Source organism: Chiloscyllium plagiosum, chromosome 5, assembly GCF_004010195.1.
Source record: "Chiloscyllium plagiosum isolate BGI_BamShark_2017 chromosome 5, ASM401019v2, whole genome shotgun sequence".
In the NCBI taxonomy this organism is placed as follows: domain Eukaryota; kingdom Metazoa; phylum Chordata; class Chondrichthyes; order Orectolobiformes; family Hemiscylliidae; genus Chiloscyllium; species Chiloscyllium plagiosum.
The window spans coordinates 46,051,379-46,071,189 of NC_057714.1; the positions used below are offsets into that span (position 1 = coordinate 46,051,379).

Sequence of the window (19,811 nt, forward strand, 5' to 3'; positions counted from 1 at the left end):
CACTTAACAAATTCCTCTCCATCTAAACCCTTAACACTATGGCAGTCCCAGTCTATGTTTGGAAAGTTAAAATCCCCTACCATAACCACCCTATTTTTTCTTACAGATAGCTGAGATCTCCTTACAAGTTTGTTTCTCAATTCCCCTCTATTAGGGTGCCTATAATACAAGGTTATCATCCCTTTCTTATTTCTCAGTTCCACTCAAATAACTTCCTTGGATGTATTTACAGGAATATCCTCCCTCAGTACAGCTGTAATGCTATCCCTTATCAAAAATGTCCCTCCCCCGACTCACCCCCTTGTCTCCCTTTCTATCCTTCCTGTAGCATTTGTATCCTGGAACATTAAGCTGCCAGTCCTTCCCATCCCTGAGCAATGTTTCTGTAATTGGCATGGTATCCCCCAGTCCAATATTCCTAACCGTGCCCTGTGTTCATCTGCCTTCCCTGTTAGGCCCCTTGCATTGAAATAAATGCAGTTTAATTTATTAGTACTATCTTGTCCCTGCCTGCCCTGACTCTTTGACTCGCTTCTGTTCTCAACTGTACCAGTCTCAGATTGATCTCTTTCCTCACTATCTCCCTGGGTCCCACCCCCCACCTTACTAGCTTAAATCCTCCCGAGCATCTCTAGCAAATCTCCCTGCCAGTATATTAATCCCCTTCCAATTTAAGTGCAAGGTTAGTGATGCTATTCCAAATAATTGCAAAAATCCCCATAAACATCCCTTGGCAAAAGAGGTAAAATCAAACATAGGGTCTTACAGGAGAGATATCAGAGAGAGAGGGTCAGCATGGACCTTCTTCTTTGGGTCCAACAGCTTCACAACACAACTGCTTGCTAAAAGCAAACTAAACCAGAGAAAAGCTGAGCTGTGAGACTTGGCCATTCCCCTTTCATTGTACAAGTGTTTTGTTTAAACTTGAAAACATTTTGTCTGAGGCAGTATCTGTTAGCTATGATCAAATTGGCCCCATAACTCAGAATTGCTGCTTTTGCAGCCTCTCTGAAAAGAAAAGTGAAGGACAAAATAATCTTGTTAAAGGAACAGCATTGTCACACTATTCTTATAACCATAGTATAGTGTGGCTAATCCAGGGTATTCGTATCCTCAAGAATATTGATAGTGGGGATTTATTGATGGTCATGTCATTAGGTGTGAAGAGGTGATGGTTAGATTCCCTCTTATTGGAGATGGTCATTGGATGGTGCAATATAGTTGACACTTATCAGCCTAAACCTGATTATTATCCAGGACTTGCTATGTATAGTAACAGAAACTATTTACGTATCTCATAGTGTTGCTGAACATTGTGCACTCATCAGCGAACTTTCCCATTTCTGGTCTCAGAAGGGCATTGATGAAACACTGAATATAGTTGGGTCTACGACACCACTCAGAGAAACATCTGCAGCAATGACCTCGCACTGAAATTATTAACCACTGATAATCACAACCATCTTCCTTGGTGCTGATTATGATTCCAACCAATGGAGATTCCATCCACTGATTTCCACTGAGCACTGGGGTCTCTTGAAACCACACTCAGTTTAAATCTGCCTTATTGTAATCACACTCACCTCTCCTTGAAGTTCAGTTCTTTAACCCATGTCTAGACTGGGGCTGTAATGAGGTCAGGAGTTGGCTGGGTTTGGCAGAAACCAAACTGAGCCTCTGTGAGCAGGTTATTGAGAGGTAAGTTATGCTTGGTAATACTGACGATTATTCAGTCCATTCTTCACTGATTATGGAAAATGTGGAACTTGAATGGGTTAGATCTTTTTGAATAGGACATACGTAGACAATTTTCTACATTGTTAGGTAGATACCATTATTGTCATGGCACTGAAACAACTTGGCTAGGGCACAGGTTTTCAGTATTTTGCTTAAATGTTATTAAATTAGATTCCCAACAGTATGGAAACACGTCATTTAGCCCAACAAGTCCACACCAGCCTCCGAAGAGCTACCCATCCAGACCCATTCCCCGACCCTGACTAATGCACCTAACACGAGGGGGAATTTATCATGGCCAATTCAACTGACCTGCACATCTTTGGGTTGTGGGAGAAAACCAGAGCACCCGGAGGAAACCCATGCAGACACGGGGAGAAGGTGCAAACTCCACACAGATGGTCGCCTGAGACAGGAATCAAACCCAAGTCCCTGGCACTATAAGGTAACAGTGCTAACCACTGAGCCACTGTGCTGCCCCTTTGTCAGGGCCTATATTCTTCGCAGCATCCAATGCCTTCAACTATTTTTTTTTGATACTGTTGCTCAGTTACTGCCCTCACAACAGTTGTTCACTCAGCACAAGGTGGAATAGAGTCAAATCTATATCAATTAACCAGTAATTTTATCAGTTGAGTTAAAACAGATTTACAATTTACACCATTGAGTTAAGGAAGAGTTAAAAACAGGTATCATGCAAGACTAAAATCTATGTGCACACCCACTCGGTTTCTCTGACGTTCCCTGAACAGTAAAGAATTTAAAGGCTAATACTGAGAATAGGAGCTCCTGCTGGCCTGGCGATTCCCCAAGTATTCGGTGTAATCCCCAAGAGTCGAGTCGTTAACTTTGGCAAAGTTTGATCTCCGGATTTTTTGCTGCTGGCACACCCAAAATCCTTTATTCTTTTCCTTACCTTCCCAAACTGTGATTTCTTTCTTCTCGTTGGCTCTGGTTCATCTGGCATTACCTCATTACACTTCCACCAACGAAGGATTTACCACTCCTGTCATTCCTCTGAGCTGACTCGGTTCAAACTGGTTCCAGCCAGCACCAGATAGTAGTTGATTCTCGGATAAATTGAGTTCACAAGCTGCTGTTTTTAATGTGTGAGCAGCCCCTGGCCAACAACACTATGTGGAGTGAATCAAATTGCCTGAAGACTGGCATCAGTGGTGCAAGGCACATTAGGAGTGGGCCAAGATTGATCATCAATTGAACACTTCTTGCCAAGGATGGTTACAAATACTTCAGCATTTTCACTTACATAGTGTGCTAGGTTCTCCCATTATTGTAACTAAAGATACTTGGGGAGCCTCCTGCTCCTGTTAGTTGTTTAATTCTCAACCACAACAGGATGTGGCAGAGCTTGCAGACGGGAGATCAGATCCATTGAGTGTGGGGCCACATAGCTCTGTCGATTTGCCTGCTGCTTCTGTTGTTTGATATGCAAATATTCTGCACTGTAGCTTCACCAGGCTGACACCTCATTTTGGGTATACTTGTACAGTTCCTGGCATACTGTCCTGTAATCTCCATTGAACCAAGGTTGATCTCCTGGTTTGATGGGAATGTCAGAGTGGTGGATACGCCAGGTCGTGAGGTTCCAGATTATGACTGAGGACAACTCTGACCCGACTGATGGCACAAAGCATCTCCTAGATGTCCACTTTTGAGCTTCTAGTTGTATTTGAAATCTAAATCAATTAGCACATTGGTAGTGCCATACAAAATAAATGGAGATAAATTGTCTAGTTCTTCGTTCACACTTTTAAGCAAACAAAATTTAGCAATAAAAAATAAAAATGCTGAAGAAAATCAGCAGGTCTGGCAGCATCTGTGTAGAGAGTTAGTGTCTTGTGTTAGAATGGTTTAATGGATTTGAAACATTAAGTCCGTTGCCCTTTCCACAGATGCTGTCAGATCTGCTGAACTTCTCCAGAACTTTCTATTTTTATTTCAGATTTCCAGCATCCATAGTTCTTTGTTTTTGTTGAGGAGTTCTGTCATATATTTTTATTGACAGTTTATGAATAAGCTCATCAACAGTAATTACAACCTTCACACTATTTTATGTATCCCTCTATTTTTACAAAATTTAGGAGCTATCAGAAATGTTAGACTTGTTTTTAAAAGTTATTAAGCTAAGTTCTCTCTCTTAGATGGGTATAAAAGAGCCTATAATATGACTTAAAAGGTGATTATCTCAACATTCCTAGTAAGTATTTAAGACTCACACAATGTCAAAAAAGCAGATTAGTGATTATTATGGGGCAGGTTAGCTCAGTTGGCTGAATGACTACCATTCACTTCAGAATAATAGCAACTGTGTGGTTTTGATTTCCACTCTGACTAAGGTAGATTTGGAATCTGCCTTTTCACTCTTGCCCACCAAGTGAAAAGCAATGGCAAATCACCGTTGACAAAAGCTGCTAAAAAATGTCTCCGAATGAAGGATCGGCAAGTGATGAACCAAAGACTTGTGGCAACTTCAGCTTGCCACTTGTTCCAAATAATTTCCTGTTGGACACCAAGCACCAATATCTTTTGGTTTTTGATTTATTTTTGTCACTGGCTTTGTTTCGCTTTGCATATTGTATTGGAAGACATCTCAGGTCACTGTCTGTGGGCAGCAGCCAAACAAACGCCAGGTCCACGGACTCTAGTATTTCACATGTACCAGCCTCCAAGACCCCTAAGGAAACATCTCAAAACCACTTACAGGATGCTCTGCACTTCACTGCTGCACTTTGGGCTGCACTAGCAGCTGCCATGCAGTTCAGCATAGACTCAAGGCCAGTGAGCCTGGTATGATTGTCAGCATCCTCGGTCAAATAAAAAAGAAAGCTTTCACTCAGGGATCCTGTCACAGTGGATCAAGGGCAGCTTCTGAGACCAGCCCAGGTGTTTGGATACAGTCAGTCAGCTGTCTGGAGTTGTGAGAGTCAGGATGCTCTCCTCATAAAGGGTGAAGAGCCAAATGGAGAGAAGCCCACCTTGATGTTTTCTGCCCCAATGTGGAAAGAGACTGGCAGAAAGGGAGATAGAAATGAGTGGGAGAGCTGTTACTTTTGGTGCAGATGGGTAGGTGTGCTTTGTGTGTGAGTGAGTGAGTGAATGAGTAGGCAGTGCCAAGGGCATGCAGGGTTAGTGATGCTGAGGGTTGGGTGGGTGACAGTGAGTGAGGGAAGATGTTGCAGGCAATAGAGAGTAGGAGACTATGGTGGGAGGTGGGTATAGTAGCAGATATAGAGTGTAATGTAAGAGAGGGAAGGCTTACACTGGCAGCTGTCGAGAAGGAAAGTGGCCTTCATCCTACAGTACTGTCCATTCCTCCAGATGGCTGAGACTGCACTGCACTGACTAAGGTGTCATGGCTTTTGCTGCTAGTCCTAGTGGAGGACGATGTCCCACTTGTGTAATACCCCATCCAGTAAGACCCCTAGTCCCTTCCCAAAATGGTAGGGCTCTAAATTTCCATTATCTGCCACATCTTGAGTAAATGTCATAAACACTGCATGGCAGTGCTGGACTAACTCTGTTTGTCTGGGTGTACAATGGGCCATTAAAGATGGTGGCAGCACCAGGAATACTAGTCAATTCCAGTATATTATCAGCAAGTTTCTCCAGGAATGGCCCATTGTAAGATGGGGCTGGAATCGGACCTGAAAGATGCCATAGTAGTCATGTAGGTAGTTAATAAAGCGAGTTTGGTAAGATGCAAACAAGCAAATGGGTAACAAGCAAATCCATTAGACCTCAGGGTGAAAAACCCTCCCAAAGCCTTGACATAACTGGCACTGAGCCCAAAAGATCTTAAGCTCCAGTCCATCAGTACAGGTCAGGATAGTGTGTGATACAGGGGAAATCTTACAGGACGTACTGTCTCTTTGAGCAGGTGGATGTCTATCTTTCTTGCATGAATTATTTCTTTGAAACTTTCTGGAGTTTTCAATCTTTTTCTCCATGGAAGAGAGAAAGCGAGAGAGAGAGAGAGAGAGAGAGACAGCCTGCAGGCTCTGGATGTGTAAATACACTTTCTGCTACATTTGGCACTTACAGCTTTTGTTACACTCTGCAGATCAACCAATCAAAAAGCTGCTGCTGGGTCGAATTTCTTCAACACATAAGATTCTTGTTTCCATTTAGACTTGACTTATCCCTTTATCATTTGCAAAACAGTGTACTACACTGTTTAACTTCGGTAAGGCCACATTTGGAGTACTGCGTACAGTTCTGGTCACCCTGCTCGAGGAAGGATATTCTTAAACTGAAAAGAGTACAATGAAGCTTTACAAGGATGTTACCAAGATTGGAGGCTTTGAGTTATAAGGAGAGGCTGGATAGGCTGAGACCTTTTTCACTGGAGTGTAGGAGACTGACAGGTGACCTTACAGAAATTTATAGAATCATAGCTAGGGTGAACAGCCAAGATCTTTTCCCCAGGGTAAGGGAGTCCAAAGCCAGAGGGCTTGGGATTAAGATGCAAGAAGAAAGACTTAAAAGAGACCCAAAGGTCAATTTTTTCAAGCAGAGCTTGATGCATTTACAGAACAAGCTGCCAAAGAAAGTTGTAGAGGTGTGTAAAATTTAAAAATTTAAAATACTTTTGGACACACAGCTAGGGTGGCTCAGTGGTTAGCACTGCTGCCTCACAGCACCAGGGGCCCAGGCTCAATTCCACTCTTAGGTGAGTGTCTGTGTGGAGTTTGCACATTCTCCCTGTGTCTGCGTGTGCTTCCTCCCAAATGAGTGCAGGTTAGGTGGATTTGCGTACTAAATAACCCATAGTGCTCAGGGATGTGTGGGTTAGTCATGGGGATGCAGGGTAAGGGGGCAGGTCTGGCTGTGATGCTCTTTGGAGGGTTGGTATGGGCTGAATGGCTGCTTCCAGAGGGTAGGGATTCCATGATTATGCACGATCCTTATGGAAATTGAGGCATATGAAATGAAACAGATAAGTGGAATGGTTATGTGCAGAAACTGGGGAGGATGGATAAATAGAATGCTTTTTAGGATGATGGAGAGTGCCTCAGGATCTGCTTTGAGGCCTCTTTACTTTAATATCATTTATATAAATAATTTAGACAAATTATTCTGCTGCTGTGCATGTGATTTGACTAGGAAATGTTTAACTCATTCAAAACTCATATTTACACAAGTCAGAAGAACACCCTTTGCCTTTTCTGGAAGATTTAAGACTATTGTATCAGAGTAATGCTTAGAGATGTTGGCACAAGGAGCACCTATCAAGAATTGTGTATCAGCTTTCATAGTTTCTGCCTTTTCACATTTTAATAAGTAGATAATAATTATTCTGGTTTATGTGTGTGTAGTTGGACCTGTACCCATCCTGGCAATTAAGCAATGTTCCACCACACTCCTGACTTTTGCCTTGTCGATGATGAGCTGGCTTTAGAGTGTCAGTAGGTGAGTTACTCACTGAAAGATTCTGAGGCTCTGACCTGCTCTTGTTGCCACTGTATTTACATGGTGAGTCCAGTTCAGGTTCTGGTCCCAGGATGTTGACATTAGAGGATTGAGTGTCACAGGATGATGGTTAGACCTTACTGTCAGATGTGAATACTACTTATCACTTGTCAGCCCAAGTCCAGATCTTGCTGTATCTGGACATAGACTTCTTCTGTTTGTGAGAACTCACGAACAATGCTGAACATTGTGCAATCTTTGGTGAACGTCCCCAATTCTGACCTTATGATGGAGGCAAGGTCATTGATGAAGCAACTGACGATTGATGGGCCAAGAACCCGACACTGAGGAACACCTGCATAGACGTCCTGGAGCTGAGATTTCTGACTTCCAATACCACGACTATCTTCTTTTGTCCCAGTATATGACTCCAACCAGTCGGAAGATAATCCCCCAATTCCCATTGACTCGGGTTTTGTTGGGTTCCTCAATGCCACACTCTGTTAAATGGAGCTTTTCACTTCACTTCTAGAATTCAGCTTTTTGTCCATGTTTGAACCAAGGCTGTAGTGAGGTCATGAGCTGAGTGGGCCTGGAGGAACCCAAACTGAGTGCCAGTAAACATGTTCTTGAGAAGCAAGTGCTGCTTGACAGCACTGTTGATGACACCTTCCATCTCTTTACTGATGATCAAGAGCAGACTGATGGATGGCAATTGGCTGAGTTTAGTCCAACTCCTAACTCAAGGGCTATGGATACCTCATGAGATTATGCCATACCTGTGAACAAGAACTGTTATGGTGACAATTTTCTACTAGAGACAAACTATTTCTTTAGGTTTCTGAACACTCGACAACTACCTGATACATCAACTGATATTATCGATGGTATTCTGCGGCGTCACAAGAAATTCTATAAGTCACTTTTCCTCAGTACCTGGGCAAGGAATTTCAAGACATAGGTCCAAAGTGAGGCATTAATTATTTTACATCATTACATTATCTTTAATCAAATGGTCTTATGGAGCAAATTGTTCATATTGTCAAGTCTTTGATTATAATTTGCCCAGGAAATGAAGCAGGATTTCCTGGTCGCATTGCTACAACGGTAAGAATGACATCATCATGTATAAGTCTCCAGAGCTCTCAACTGTCTCCACTGAGCCACAACTCTCCTCGGCCGAGCCTATACTTAATTCTTCCAGACCATTTCCTAGTCAAGTTTTCAAATACATGAGATGAGTCATCGGTAATGAATTGCCAAGAACAACCATAGGATAAGAGGTTTGGGTGTACACCCAATAGAGTGATTGTAGGCTCCAGCTGAAATAGCTAAGGGTTTTTGAGATCCATGAACGTATGAAGTGGTGACACTGAATGAAACAATATTAAACAGAAAACAACATCACATCAGCAAGATGGCCACGTGTGCAACACCCAGTAATCCTATCACAAGTAGAGAATATTCAAAGTTTAGATCAAAATATGGCTTTCAGTAGATCATGGTGGAGACAGTCAGTATGATAGCATTGTACATATGGGCACCACAGCTTTGAGACAAAGCCATTGTGATTAAATCAGAAATTTCCAAGAAACTTCACCATGACCAGATTGGGTTGTATAATCAAACTACTTGTCTGTTTCAGAAACTCATAAACATGGAAATTCCCTGAAGATATTTTCTAATCACTCTGTTTAGAAGCAAGTGGAATTTGAAGCTGGGCCTTTTGGCTCAAAGATAGAGACACTATCATGGCACCATAAGAGCTCCTGATGCTGCAGTGTTGAATTGTTCAGTATTTGATTGCATGTGCCTGGTCTCTGCTTTCTGTGTGTCATAAATTAAGGCTGGGTGTGGTCACTTAGTGAGAGAGATTGAATTGAAAATAGCTGCAGCAACATGGGAGTAAACATTTTAACGTATTCTAAATTAAACTCTACTGAACACATAAGTAGTATACCAACTCTGCCTATCTCTCAGGCATAAAAACACAACACTCATAATTCATGAAATGTTTGCTGTAATGTACATGCTGCAATGAAATCCTTCCTATTACCTGCCTATTCAGGAAAAATGTAATCTTGACTTTAAAAGAAGGGTGGTATTGTATAACTTTAAATTGGTTTGTCCATAATATGTATGCATCATCAGACAGGATATGATGTCATTGTCACATGACATCAATACTTGGAATAATGATATTTTCAGTTGCCCGATTTAGTTAAGTATTAAATCCTCTCCAGATAAGTGTATGAAAATCTGTAATCTTTGAACTAATACTTCCTAATGCAGTTTGAAGTCTCTGTAGTTCCTAAACACAACTATTAAATTAGGTTACTTACAGTGTGGAAACAGGCCCTGTGGCCCAACAAGTCCACACCGACCCGCCGAAGCGCAACCCACCCAGACTCATTCCCCTACATTTACCCCTTTACCTAACACTACGGGCAATTTAGCATGGTCAATTCACCTAACCTGCACATTTTTGGACTGTGGGAGGAAACCGGAGCACACCCACGCAGACACGGGGAGAATGTGCAAACTTCACACAGTCGCCTGAGGCAGGAATTTAACCTGGGCCTATGGCACTGTGAGGCTACAGTGCTAACCACTGTGCCACCGTGCTGCCCACTCCAATTCTATCTCACTCCAGTCTTCTCTTTTCAATTTCTTTGAAACTTACAATCTTAATCACACTGCTCATTACCTCATTTAATATCGCTTTCAATTCTTGCTTGATGTTCAGTCTCCACTGTAATGATGTCTGGAATATTTTGACATGCAAACAGAGATTGATTATATTGTTTGCAAATACACTGGGCTTGACATTAGCAGTGTTGGCATTAAGGAGTTTGAGAGAGATGAGGAACTCTGTATTGGGCAACATTTTAGGAAGGCTGGAGACATGGACGCCCTGCTGATCTTAAAGGCAGGATCTTCTAAATAAATCTATGCAATATTTCTCTTGACAGCTAACCAGGGCAACTGCCTGGTCAGTTGGTGGGACCTACAGCTCAGAATCCATGGAAATAAAGTAGGCATCCATAATCAGATAATTATCATGGCTGGTTTGCCACACACACTGTACTATTTGGGAATCATGCCTCTTGATTTCTTTTCCACAGACTACTGATTCCCGACATGTATCCTGCTGGGAACAGATCGCAGACTGTGTGCTCTGCTGTACATAATAATAGATAATATGCCCGAGGTCAAAAGTAGAATTCGACATACAGGTACACACCAGGAACCTCATCACATGCTTACTTCATGCTGCCTCTGAAAACATACTTCCAGACAGGAGTTAAGAGAATTAGCCTGCGGTGTTACAAACAAACTTCCAAATATTTCAAGCTTGAAGTGAAGCCAGAACTTCTTGTTAATGAGACAGCAGTGTATGTATTGAAGCACACTGTAATTTGGAAAACCTAAATAAACTGACCAATGGTTTTCAACATTGAAGAACTTTCTGGAAGGGTGATGCCTGGTTTGTGTTTCCTTCAAGACTTCAAAAGCCATCTCATCAAACTGCATTGGGAAGTATTAGCTCAAAGATTTTCATACACTTTTCTGGAGAGGACTTAGTACTTAACTAAATTGGGCAACTGAAAATATCATTATTCCAAGTATTGATGTCATGTGACAATGACATCATATCCTGTTTGATAATGCTTACATATTATGGACAAACCAATTTAAAGTTATACAATACCACCCTTCTTTTAAAGTCAAGATTACATTTTTCCTGAATAGGCAGGTAATAGGAAGGATTTCATTGCAGCATGTACATTACAGCAAACATTTCATGAATTATGAGTGTTGTGTTTTTATGCCTCAGAGATAGGCAGAGTTGGTATACTACTTATGTGTTCAGCAGAGTTTAATTTAGAATACGTTAAAATGTTTACTCCCATGTTGCTGCAGCTATTTTCAATTCAATCTCTCTCACTAAGTGACCACAGGGGTGTGTTGGCTCAGGATTTAGCCTCTGATAAGCTTGAAAAATTGGTAGCTGATGGCTGAATGCAATAGCCGAGGAGAATGTAAAGATACAGTAATTCAAAAAGATGTAGGATTCTGGTGAATAAGGTAAATGATTTTGAAATCAGTGTACTGGGGTGATGGGCTGGGAAAGATGAATGAAGGCAGCATAATAGGTGAGCAGGATTTAGTGTGGGTTGGGGAAAGGATGATAATATTTTGAATGAATAGGAAGAAAATCAAGAGTGGGCTGACTGCCAACTTGAAAGAAAATGTGCTGACAATGTAAGAGACACTTGTTGGGAGTAAGTGAGTCACTTCATGAAACAAAACACAATGCACAAGAAATATTAGAATTGTGGCACAAGCATTTTGCACTAACTATTATGACCTAACAATGAGTAGAAGAATATGATTTGTTTGGACTGTTAGGCTGAGTGGTTTATTTCTGTGCCTTATGTCCTGTGTAATTTTAAACAAGAGAGAGAACAATTAAAGAATCAAGCCTCGAGGAGACGGAGACAACAATGCAGATGTTTGCATCAGTAGATGTGTGATGAGAGTGGAGTGCGGATGAGAAAGGCCGCTTCGGTGGTGAACAATACTCTGGCTTTGTAATCTGAATTAGAGTTCAATGTGATTGAGTTTAAGAGTTCATTAGAGACTGGTTAAAATATGACCAAATAAACTGAAATCTGCAGGTGAGATGAGAGCAACTGGCCTTGACATTGAAAGGCATTAAATAGAGTATGGCATTAAGTAGCCTGAGCAAAATTGGTGTCAGTGGGAATCACGGTGAAAATGCTCCACTGGTTGAAATCACATTGAGTATTAAGGCAAGGAGTTGCCATTGTTTGAAGCCAATTACTCAGACCCAGGTCCCTGAATGAATTCCTCAGAGTAGACCATAGCGTCAACCATCTTTAGTCTTTCATCAATGACATTCCTTCCCTCATAAGGTGGGAAGTGGATGTTCACTGATGATAGTACTGTGTGTAATAGTATTTGCAACTCCTCAAACACTGAAACAATCCTTCTGTAAGACCTGGATGACATTCAGACTCAGGTTGACAAGTGGCAAGTAAGGTCCACGGTACACAAGTATGAGGCAATGACAATTTCCAACAAGAGAAATGTAACCATCTTCCCTCCACATTTAATGGCATTATGATTACCGAAACCCCTGCAATCAACATTATGAGAGTTACAACTGAACTGGCCCATCTCGGTGTATACAGCAGCCACAAAGTCTGTATACTATGTGACAAGAAATTCATCTCCACAAGAAGAGTCATATCAGACTGAAAACATTAACTCTGTTTCTTTCCCCACGGATGAGATGGGACCAGTTAAGTTTCTCCAGCACTTTGTTTTTATTTCAGATTTTCAGCATCTGCAGTATTTAAATTTTATTAAAGGTAGCAGGACAAGTGGAAGGAAAATTTAATGGTTTATTTTATCTTGAGCTTGATTAATATGTGCATAGACAACAAAAACAAGGAGACGAGGCTGAACCTGTATAAGGCATATGTTAGACATCGGCTAAGATAATGTCCATACTTCTGGGTGTCACACTTTAAGAAGGATGTGAGTGCTTTGGAGAGACTACAGAAAATTATCCAGGGATGGGAAACTTCATCTGAAGATAATTTGAAGAATTTGGGACTGTTCTTCAAGAAAGAAAAAGACTAAGAGGTTATCTGTTTGAAGCTTTCAAAATCATGAGGAGGCTGGATAGAGTAGATAGGAAAAACTGTTTCTACTCATAAAACAATCAAGGTTTAGAGAGTACAGATTTAAAATGATTTGCAAAAGAAGAAAACATGATACGAGTAAAACATTTTCATGCAAAGATTAGTTTGGATGTGGAATGTACTGCCAGATGTGTGATGGAGGCAGGTTCAATTAATGCATGATTATCTAAGCAGAAACAAAGTGCAGAGTTTCAGGGAAAAGGCAGGAGACTGGCACTAAATTATGATGCTCACTTAGAGAGCTGGTTTAGGTGTTATGGGCTGAATGGCCATTTCTGTACTTAAACAGCTCTGTAATTCTGTGAAAAGCTAATAATGCAACACACACAAACACATTACAAATTAGATGCGAGTCCCAAAACAAAGTTAAAAGATGTACAGATCACTCACTGTGGGTCATTCATGAAGAGTAAATGGTGCAATGCTAATAGATGAATTGTCGATTTTCAGACTCTAGGTTTGGTCAGTTAATTGAAATCCTTTTGGTGGCTGGCTGGCAGCACGCTGAGGAGGAGAAGCCTTCTTTCGTCCTGTTTCCTTTTGACCGGCTTGCTGTCTAGCTGGTTTCTAGTACTCTGAGCAAGAGTCCATGACCTGCATCTTGATTCTTTGACCAATGCCAGAACCCAGGTTAGTACACATGGGTTTCCCAGCTCACTGATGAACACCTCAGCTCAATAGCACAGCTTTATCAATTAGCACACACAGACAGGGTTGAATTTGCTTTTCACTCCTGTTCTTGTATATTCTTGAAAGATGAAGGCATAAAATATGTCTCTCACCAAGACTGTTTTCTTTTCTCCAATCATGTTCACAGTCTGAGATAACTTACAAAAGATTACACTTCAGTTTGTACTGAATGTTCTCTATTTTAAGTTGATTCCCTTAGAAACATCGAGGAGAAAGTGAGGTCTGCAGATGCTGGAGATCAGAGCTGAAAATGTGTTACTGGAAAAGCGCAGCAGGTCTGGCAGCATCCAGGGAACAGGAGAATGGACATTTCGGGCATAAGCCCTTCCTGAAGAAGGGCTTATGCCCGAAACGTCGATTCTCCTGTTCCCTGGATGCTGCTTGACCTGCTGCGCTTTTCCAGTAACACATTTTCAGCTCCCTTAGAATCATCACTGAATTTACATTCATATTCATGTTTTGGCTGCATGCCCCTTTATTTAAAAATGCACATGTTGTAACTAAATCATCAATATATCTAAATGTAATCCAGGATTATGATTCATCAGCATTTCAAAAGCAATAGAGGATGGGAAATCCACATGCATTAATTAGGTGTGCAGTTTTAGCTAGAGTGACAGAAATATTTTGCATTTACATAGTACCTTCATGATTTCAGGATATCCTTTAAAGTCAATTAAGGACTTTGAATTGTAGTCATTGTTGTCAAGTTCAAGACAGAGCAGGTAATTTGCAAACAGAAATGTCCCATAATTAGCAAATCAATAATCACAGGATGAATAGTTTAAGGATACATCTTTAGGAATAAAATATTGGACAGGACCGCTGCTCTTCTTTCAATATTTAATTTATACACTAAATGTCTTTGGTTAAATGTCTCTGAAATGTGGTCCCTCGAATAGTGCAGCACTCCTTCACTGTTACACTGAAATTACAGAAACTATTTTGAGTTCAAATACACAACCTTCTAAGAATGCTATTGAACAACTGCTCCTTCACAGCATCACATTCTTGTTAGTGGCAGAGATTATCCTTCTCGACAATTCTACATGCCAGATAACCTGGAAGCTAGAAAAACAATGGCCCAGATTTTCTGAGATTGGTTAGTCCTATCTGCAGCACAGAAAGTTGTGCATGAGGACCCTACAGAACTCTGACATAGCAGACTCGAAGGGAATTGCCTGGGAAATTGAAGATTCTGTTGAGCAATTCCCCTACACCTGGAGCTGTCCAAGATTGTCCACTTTAAATCAATAATTCTGTAGCTTCTTCTGCAGTTAAGTAAATAGGTATCAAGTATAGTTTATTACATAACTATTGTTGTTCGTTCTTTAAGTAAAATTAAGTTATTAGTTGAAATGCAAATAGAAATATTTAAAGTAACGAAGGATAAATGTTCTGTATGAATGTGAAAAATAATAAATTCACTTTTTGAAGTGAAAGGATTGAAAACTCAAAGGCAGATTCTACACGTGGATATCTGGTCTTTGCTCCCACAGCTTGACAGAGCACACACAGGTCCTGAAAGTGTGCAGAGGTTCCTCTGTTTAACTTTTACCACAGTGCAGATTATGTAACCTGGTTCAGAACAGCAGTCCTTTTTCTTCCTGTCGAGAAGCAGTTTCTATTTCAAGAAGCCTCGCCAATAGTTCTTAGATGATTTGTCTCAGAAAAGCTGCATCCGGCCAGCTCTACCAAAATAAAACAACATAACTGCAAATGTAATCTTTGATGAATCATTGGTCCCAAAACTATGTCAGTAATGTGGAATTCCTAGTCATGTTCCTCCCATCTCTTTTTCAACATGATAGCTGCTTTTAAGTCACCCTTTGAGGGGGTTCAATGGACACTCCTGGAAACCCTGAATTAATCAATGCTATTGACCCTGTTAAGATGACACAGTTTACATGTCTATTGTTAAATCCATGGAGAAGTCATGTGGATTTTGGGAGCCATTTTCTTAGACTAATTTTAAAGATAGCTTAGCTTTCTTTTCAAATATGTAATTTTATAAATATCAGTCATTTGGTGGGACAGACCTTGGTGTTGCTGAAAACAATTATACATTTCATCAAAGTTTTTTTCAAATTTATATGCTTCTTGACAATTCATGAGAATATCTATTCAAAGCGCAGAGAGTGCTGATTGGCTGGAGAATAAACTCTGATTGGTAGAGGAATTACCATGGAGAGTGCACCAACTAATAATGATTGTACAAAAGAAAACCCATAAAACTGTGGATACTGGAAATCAGAAACAAAAACAAAATTTAATAGAAAAGCTTAGCCCATCTGGCAGCATCTGTGGAGAGAAAGCATAGTTAATGTTATGGGTTGAGTGGCCTTTCCTCAGAAATGAACTTCTAGTTCTGAAGAAAGGTCATTGGACCTGTACTGTTAATACTATTTTCTCACCAATGATAATTATAAGTTACCTGTCAGTCTTTGTTTAAATTTTAAAGTGGGCAGTTTAACTTCATTATTACAATGATAAATTTGTGACAGTTTTCAAGCTTTCTGTTGTTTGTTGACTCCATTTTAAATTACAAGGAATATAGAAATCTCAAAAGTGCCGTTCAGTGTGTCCATTGTTAATCCATCACTGCAGCACCAGAGTGCAGCTCTTCCCTAATAGCACTACTCAGACTGAAAACCTGCTGTCTGGGAATAACAGGTACATACTGACAACTGCTTTATTAAAATCACAATGTACCAAATCAAGGAATGTTCCTACCTTTCTCCCCAGCACATGTACAGAGTGAAAGTTTGAGAGATTCACACTTCTACACCATTTTTGTTCTTCATCACACAGTTAGCTAGACTGTGTAGCATCAATATCACAGACATGCATTTATCAAGTTTTGGTTACAGTGTAATGATGAAGGTGCATGTCTGCTGTAATATTCTCCACAATTATTTTCACAATAGCAATGAAAACATATGGCAACTAAAGTTCTGGCATTGTGCCAAATCTAGTGAGCATTTGGGGAAATACTAAAAAAATTAAAATCTTCAAGCATTAAACTGTTGTTCATTACTGTTTCTCATGAATTGATCTGCTAAATGTCCTTTAATGTTCTTCCAATAAAAAAAAAGAACTGGAGTAGAATAGAGAAAACTGTAAAGAGGACTTTGCATCACTGATTGGATGGCCTTCACAGTGCACCATACTCCAGCTGAACTGCCTTCATGGCAGAATCGTTCAGCACAATAGGTCATTGTGGCAAAATCCTGAAATAGTAAAGGCAACATTTGAAAACAGCAGGCTCTCAGAATATTTCAATCTTTGAAATGGATTTAGATATAATTTCATTTAACAAAAATTGCATTATTATGGAAAGAACATGGTAAAGCCTTTCAGATTACTTATTTAAACACAATGAAAATGAGGGATAATTTTTTGTCTGTTGTCTGTAAGTTCTGTGGGCTCAGCTCCAACAGATTCCAGTTTCATCAAATTTCAAACCAATATTCTTCATACAGCAGCTTTTGCAACTGGATTGGGTTACTATGCTATATGTAAATATCAGCTTCAATGTTTATTCTTCAAAGTACACCTTGGTCTTCTAACATGAGTAACTGGCATATTGCTGTTTCACTATGATCATTGCTATGGTTGTTTTGATATTTTTGGACACATTTTTTCCTTTTAGGAGCAGAAACAGTGGACTGGTTGTTGACTTGTTGCGCCACATCATGAATGCTCCTTTCACAGCCAACAAATTCTGGAGTACAATATGTTCTTTAGGTTTTACTATTACGTTATCTCTCATAACAGGAGCCCTGAGACTGCGTTCTTACTGAAAGCAAATACCAAAATATTTAAGTATGAAGTAACTAAATAACAAACATATCAGGCACATTGCAATAGTCTGGACTCAGGCTAGTTGATGAATTTGACTTTCCGGGTGGATTAGTTTGGATGGAGATGAAGGGTGTTACTGGGGATGAGGGTGACGTAAGTACTGGGAGTAGTCTACAGCCCTCCAAATAGTAATTACAATATTCACCGCAAACATATCAGAAGAAATATTGGATGCTTGTGATCAAGGAACAGCAATAATCAAAGGTGGCTTTAACCTATGCACAAAAGGTGAAAGTCAAATTGGATGAGCAATATATGGTATTCTTTTCAAGTAGTTTCTTAGAGAAACATGTTTTAGAACCAACCAGGGAGCAGGTAATATTAGACTTAGAAATGTGCAATGAGACAGGATTAAATGATGACCTCAGAGTTAGGGTACCCACATGTAGCAGTGACCACAATATGATTGCATTTTACACAGAGTTTGAAAGGGAGAAGATCAAAAATAAGACTAGTATTTTAAACTAAACTAGGTGGAACTATGTAGCCATGAAAGCTGAGTTAACTAGGCTAGTGGAAAAGTCAATAAAGTAAAAGGGCTGACTCTTATCAGAAATTAGCTGCACAGTGGCTCAGTGGTTAGCACTGCTGCCTCACAGCACCAGGGTCCCAGGTTCGATTCCAGCCTCAGGGAACTGTATGTGTGGAGTTTGCACGTTCTCTGCGTGGGTTTCCTCTGGGTGCTCCGGTTTCCTTCCACAGTCCAAAGATGTGCAGGTCAGGTGAATTGGCCATGCGAAATTGCCCATAGTACATTAGTCAGAGAGAAATGGGTCTGGGTGGGTTAATCTTTGGAGGGTCTGCATGGACTTGTTGGGCCGAAGGGCCTGTTTCCATACTGTAGGGAATCTAATCTAATATATGTTTTATCCCTATGATGCCCCACTGAATATATTCTCCCACTCACCATAGACAGAGATACCACTGCCAGAAGCTCCCAGGATTCATGATGCAGCACCATGTTTGAAGTCCATCTGCGCACCTGGTCAAGCTTTGGTAATGTGGAGTTGCCCTTAATTGTGTACATTGTGGGAAATGACCAGAAACCATCACCCCACAGGGCACAAATGTGACACAGCCAGTGACACTTCAACGTGTGAATGAGCAGTCGCACATTTCTTTCTGTTTAGAAACCAAGCCACATCCCATATTCACCTTCCTCCTCAGAAAGCTGCTCCTGCTTTCCCAGCTCTTCAGATTCCATCACATTCCCCCTCTGCCTGCTCTAGTTGTGCAGAGCACAACATGTCATTGATCTGCTGCATCAGATCAATTGCATGTACAGCTTGGATAGTATCGCGAAGCTGTTTTTTTTACAGATATTTCCTGAAATTGATCCACATCCTTGCACTATCACAGTGTCATTTGGGAACATTCTTTGTATTGGATTTTAATTGAAGCACTTTTCAAGTCTTATGGTTGAAAGTATTCTGCTGCATCTTGGGCATTGTTTGATTATTACACTTTCTGCACATTTTCATCATTTGGCATAGAACTTTAATGTGTTGTAGAATGCCAGACATTGCTTTGGTAAATGGGATAAACCACACTACAAGCATTAACTGGCGTAGTTTATTCACTTTATTTACTAATATTATTGTTGCTTTAGAGTCAAGAGCTTAAAAATGTTCATATCCTTATGCAATAGCTTCAAACTATCAACTATCTTTCAATAGTGCATCAATGTTGTGCCCTTTGAAACATTGAAATTTAGAAAATAGGAACAGGAATAGGCCATTCATCCCTTGAGCCTTCACAGCTGATCATCTAATTCAGTGCCCTGTTCCCACTTTCCCCCAAATGTCTTGATCCTTTTAGCCCTAAGAACTATGTGTAACTACTGCTTAAAAACATTCAATGTTTTGGCCTTAATTACTTTCTGTGACAGAGAAGGCCACAGGCTCACCGCTCTCTGAGTGAAGAAATTTCTTCTCATCTTAGTCCTAAATGACCTACCCCATATATTTAGACTGTGACCCCTGGTTCTCGATTCCTCGGTCATTGGGAATATCTGTTCTGTGTTTACTCTGTCTAGCCCTGTTAGAATTTGATCAGTTTCTATGAGATCCCCTCTTATTTTTCAAAACTCCAGTAAATATAGTCCTAACCAATCCAAACTCTCTCCATACATCAGTCCTGCTATCCCAGGAATCAGTCTGGTAAATCTTCATTCCACTCTCTCCATATCCAGAACATCCTTCTTCAAATAAGGAGACCAAAACTACACCCAGTACTGTAGATGTGGTCCCACCAAGGCCCTATACAATTACAACAAGATATCCCTGCTCCTGTACTCAAATGCTCTCACCATTTGCCTTCTTCACCCGATGAAGAGTCATACTGGACTCAAAATCT

At 40.5% G+C, this 19,811-nt stretch overlaps 1 long non-coding RNA gene across 1 annotated transcript in view; it reads right to left on the minus strand.

The window, feature by feature from the left end:
- LOC122550287 overlaps nucleotides 1–2,753 on the minus strand; it is a 17,903-nt gene extending 15,150 nt beyond the window's left edge. Inside the window, exon 1 of the long non-coding RNA XR_006311791.1 lies at nucleotides 2,654–2,753. This is a non-coding gene — a long non-coding RNA (uncharacterized LOC122550287). The remainder of the gene's footprint in view (nucleotides 1–2,653) is intronic.
- Between the last annotated feature and the right edge of the window lie 17,058 nt (nucleotides 2,754–19,811).